A 5722-nucleotide genomic window follows, 5' to 3' on the forward strand; every position below is an offset into this window, starting at 1 on the left:
GTCTCAAACCCGCAGGCTCAGGCAATCCACTCACCTCAGCCTCCCAAAGGCACGGGATTACAGGCTGAGCCACCGAGCCCATCTTGAGCTCCATTATCAGGTATGGTTAATGTGTATTAGGTTTAATTCGTGGCAGACTATGAGGAAAATACACTCTTAATTTAAAAACAAATTTTTTTTAAGAAGGCCAGTTATCTTTAAGCAGCATGAGCTGGGTAGTGCTGGGAGAAGACAGTAGGGTTTATAAAATTTTATAAATCTCAAGTTCCTGAAGATTGTAGGTATCCCTTTGAAACTGGCCACTTCCACAAGATTCTGGTTTTCAATTTGGCTTCTGATTACATTTGATTAAGTCCAAAGACCACTTTAGACAAAAGGAAAATCAGTGGTTTCATTAACATGCGTAGTCTAAGGCCATGCTCCGCGGCTCAGCTGGTAATCCTAGCAGAGGTGAGTGAATTGCCCGGGCCTGCGGGTTCGAAACCAGCCTGGGCAACTTGGTGAGACCTCATCTATACAATAAATAAATTAGTTGGGCATGCTAGCGCACGCCTGTAGTGTTCCAGCTACTTGGAAGGCTGAGGCGGAAGGATCGCCTTAGTCCAACGGGTCAATACTGGGGTGGCTATGAGCATGCCACTGCACTCAAGCCTGGGCGAGAGTGAGACTTCAACTCAAAAAAAAAAAAAATACTGATCATACATAGTTTAATTTTCAGAAGTAAAACTACACAGTGGATAGTCCAGGAGTGTGGTTTGTTTTGCTTTTGAGTCAGAGTCTCTGTTGCACAGGCTGGAGTGCAGTGGCACTCAGGGCCACCACGGTCTCCACCTGCTGGACTCAGACGATCCTTTCACTTCAGCCTTCCAAGTGGCTGAGACTACAAACATGTGCCACCATGCCCGGCTAATTTTTTCTTGATTTATTGTAGAGATGAGATCTCACTAAGTTGCCCAGGCTGATTTTGAACCATGGAGCTCAGGCAATCCTCTCACCTCCGTCTTCCTAAGTGTCGTTGTGAGCCATTACACCCAGCTGACTATTGTTTGTTTGTTTGTTTAGTAATTTATTTATTGTAGATACAAGGTCTCTCCAAGTTGCCCAGGCTGCTCTCAAACCCGCGGGCTCCCAAACTGCTGAAATTACAGTCTGAATATACTTTGTCTGGAGTGCCCTGAGTGTCCAGCAGTTTTTAACCAAAAACGACATGACACCTGTGCCCCACCCAATCTCTCCCAGAGTGACCCCCCCCATGAAAAAAGTTTTCAAGGGAAACGTTTTGCCAGTGTGGAAGAGGTGAAGCAAGACTAAAAAGGCATCCAAATTGACGAATTCAGAAACTTTGAGCAGTGGGAAGAGTGTCTCAATTGGTGCCTTAAGTGGAGAGTATGTTGAAGGTAATTGAAGCTTAAACATGTAAGAGCATACAATTTAAAAAATAAATTCCAATAAACTTGGCGTCACCCATTTTCTTCAGCGATTTCTAGTGTATTCAAAGTTGTGCACCTGTCACCACTAATCTAAAAATTTTCACTAGCAGTCCCTCCTCATTTCCTTCTTACCCCTATCCCCTGGCAACCACTATCTTTCAAGGGTAGGGGGGTTTTATAGGGATTAGAGTCTAGATCAGTTTGGGGAATGTTGCTATCTTTAGAGTGTTGGCATTCAATTTGTGAACATCTTTCCACTTAGCTTTTCTTTCAAGTGTTTTGTAGTTTTCAATGTATAAGTTTTGTACTTACTGTACTTATTTTCTTTTTAATATTATTGTAAATGGAATTTAAGTTTTACTTTGTGTTCATTTATTGCTGCTGGATAGAAATGTAACTGATTTTTTTTCCCCCGAGTTGGAGTCTCACTCCGTCCCCGGAGCTGCCACGCCCGGCTAATTTTTGATTTATTGTAGAGATGAGGTCTCGAACCCGCGGGCTCAGGCAATCCTCACCTTGGCCTCCCAAAGCACTGGGATTACAGACTGAGCCACCGAGCCCGGCATGACTGATTTTTATATACTGATTTTGTAACCTGCAGTTTTTTCCTTATGGCTTTCTAGATATAAAATCATAATCTGTGAACATAATCTTAACTTTTCCAACCTGGATGTCATTGTCGGATATGCTGAAACTTCATGTGCAATGTTGAATAAAAGTGGCAAAAGGGTGCATTCTTGTCTAGTTTTTGATCTTAGGGCGACCATTCCTAATTTTTCACCATTAGGTTCATTAGCTTTAGAATTTTGGTAGATGCTTTTATCAGGTTAAGGAAGTATCTTTTTCTAGTTTGTTGAAAAGATTCTGATAGCATTTAAATGGAGAGCTCACATAGGGTGTAACTGATAAATTACAAGCTATACAAGAAGTAGAATCTACAAGTATTTAAAAATGAATTGTCACCTGTGCTTTAAAAGGCCTGGAGGAGGACTGGTCTCCCCCCTCCACACACACAAAATGAAAATATTTCTCACAGTGCTAAAATCAAGAATTTCTAGTTAGATACCACATTCCCAGTTTCTTTGATAAACATTGCCAAACAAATTATGTTCTGATCTTTTATGTAAAATATGGGATCAATGTGTGCAGCTTACTGTTGTACTAGTCAGTATGGGACAGGGCGATTCCTCTTCATTGCTTGTTTTATTCAGTCTGTATGGTGAGCTGTCTTGGACCATGTGTAGTACTCCACACAAAGGATGAGAAGCCTATAGTACTGGGTCAGTTTGGTTAGCTGGGCTAGGGCCTGGGTCCAGACCTTTGGAGAAGCACCCTGTTTGCTGCTAAAGTTGGTCTTTGGATCTCCAGGTCAACTTAAAATTTAATTGTTTATGGCAAAGAATCTCTATTCTCAAAGTTTTTTAAACCTTTGTGCCTGAATGCCCACTCTGAGGGGACATCATCAATCTAGCAAACTATCTGGGTGTCCCATCAAGAGATTGCTGGTGATTATACAAGACAAACTTACGCAAATGCAAATTTTTCAAAAATGTGTTCCTTTGAAATTTTCAAATTGTATGAAAAAGCAATTAAAGAGATGGAAGAGAATGTGTGAAGTGCTTTCACAGTGGTGCTGACAAGTTCCCAATGTAACAGGATACCATGCTTACAGATACTAAAACTAGCACGGTCCTGGCAGAAGAGCTACTAATGAAGAAATGTATTACTGGTACAAAGTCAACTGAAAGGGATTACCATCACAAAAAAACCAGTTTTTGATGTAAGAAATAGTAGCTATAGGAAAAACAATCTTATGCTCCTTGTGTGGAGGGCAAAAGGATCATTACAATTCTCAGCACTTGGAAATCATACAGGAATGAAATCTACCACAGCGACATTATATGGTGGAAATATTTTATCAAAGAGCCTGAGATGATACGAAATCATATTGCAAATATGAGCGCTGTGGATCAAGATACTTCTACTTATTGAAAAAAAATCTTTAAAATGGTGGAGGAAATTATTCTGGGGACTAGAAATATGCATTAGTAAGTCCTATATATTGTACTGAGCACCAAAAAAAACCCTATGTCCCATTTGAAATTTGTCAAGCTTCTGATCAGTCCATTGAGAAGTTGTTTTTAGGACTCACGAGTGCATCCTTCCACAATCTTCAAACAGGCCTGACAATAAATTACATAATATTAATTTAGGAGGAAGAAAGTGAGGCGGCATTATCTGCTTGAATAGACAAACACCAGGTAGAAGACGATAAACAAATTACTATCACACATGTATCAATGAACCTGTAATACATGTCGGTGACTCTCACCACATATACGATATCAAATTTTGGTTTTTTGACATAAGTTCCTCAATGTTCACAATTCCATTATAAACCAAGTATCATTTCAATAGATTAATTGGTTCCAATGCTATACTATTTAATAGGAAATGATTTGTTTTTCACTACTTCGTAAAAATGCAGTCAAGTTGCTGCAACAAGATGACCTCAAGTGCACACGGCTAAATTACATAGAACTGTTTTATAACTGATGTTTTAATGTTAGGTAATTCACTTTACAAACAGTCTACCTATTATGTTATTGTTAGAATTTTGCCAAAGACATGGTTTAATCATATTAATATATTTTTCTTTTTTAACTTTCCCCTGGTCTCTCTCCATATTAAGGTAATTCTTTTGTTTTGTCTTGAATCGGAGTCTCACTGTTGTTCAGGCCGGAGTGCAGTGGCATGGTCACAGCCACCGCAGCCTCATCCTGCTGGGCTCAAGTGATCCTTCCACCTCAGCCTTCCAAGTAGCTGGAACTACAGGCTCATGCCACCATGCCCAGGTACTTTTTTTTTTTTAATTGTAGAGATGAGGTCTTGTCACGTTGCCCAGGCTGGTCTCAAACCCTTGGAAACAGGCAATCCTTTCGTCTCTGTCTTCCAAAGTGTTGGGATTACAGGCATGCGCCACCATGCCTGGCTATATTAAGCTAATTCTTAATGCCTTTTTATTCATGGTTGCGTCAGGAGCTACATCTGGTGCTGAATAGCAGCATGTAGCCAAAGGGGTGTGGTTTGCTCACCCATGCTCCATACTCGGGTCTCTTCCAGAGGTGAGTACATCAGTAACTATCTTAATACAGAAAGTCACCATTTTTATTACCTGCAGAGAAACAGATTAACTTCCATTATTTAATACTGATAAATGCATAAGTTTTTAACCCTTTGCACTCATGTCCCCTCAGGGGACATAAAGAGATTACTGGTGGTTATACAGAACAAACTTATGCCAGCGCAAATTTTTCAAAAATGCTGTTTCCTTGAAGTTTTCCATTCAAACTGCACAAAAAAGCAAAGAGATGGAATATATACTCAGATATGATTAATCAGTTAAGAAGGAGTTTTCAGGAATCACAAGTGTGTCCTTTCACAATGTCTTCAAACAACAGACTGGACAATAAATTACATATTATTAACATGAGAGGAAGGAAATGAGAATTAATTGTCTTCTCGAATAGAAAAACACTAGGTAGAAGATGTCAACAAATTACTATTGCACAACATATATCAATGAACCTGCAGTGCTTTGGTGGTTTTTTCATAGGTTATCAAATGTTAGAAAAATACAAGATATAAATTTTGATTTGTCATAAGTTCCTCAGTATTCCACTATATGCCACATATTACTAAAATAACTGGTTAGTTCAATGCTATACTATTTATTATGAAATGATTCATTTTCCACTATTTTGTAAAAAAGTGCCATCAAGTTGGGGTAGGTGATCTGCGAGATGTCTGACTGCAAAGGGTTAAAAAATGGATGGTTTAAATTTTCAACAATGTGACCTTTATGCTAATGTCTTCTATTAACAAAGACAAATACTAAAACACAATCAGAATTTAAAAATAAGTGTAATAAAACTGGGAAAGGTTATAATGTTTAAAAAAAAAAAGTCTGTGAAACTGACTCCAATAAAATATTGTAAATACATTCAAAATTTTACAAGACTCTTACAGTCTCATCTAGAAACTATAACGTATATTAAGATTCATGATCTGTAATAAACTTAATGTTAAGCTAAAGGAAATCATGAGTATGTATTTGATGCATTAGAAACTACCGTTTGATCACTATTTAATTGATAAGGTCTCATTTCAAGGAAAGCTTGTAAATGGAGATTAGATTGGATAATATGACACAGGAGACAAAACTTCTTCTCAAAGACACGCCAATACAATTTCTTGAAACAAAATCCCAGCAAACGAGAATTTTCATACTA

The sequence above is a fragment of the Carlito syrichta genome, unplaced genomic scaffold (assembly GCF_000164805.1).
Source record: "Carlito syrichta isolate Samal-C Ts95f unplaced genomic scaffold, Tarsius_syrichta-2.0.1 Scaffold296499, whole genome shotgun sequence".
NCBI lineage: Eukaryota > Metazoa > Chordata > Mammalia > Primates > Tarsiidae > Carlito > Carlito syrichta.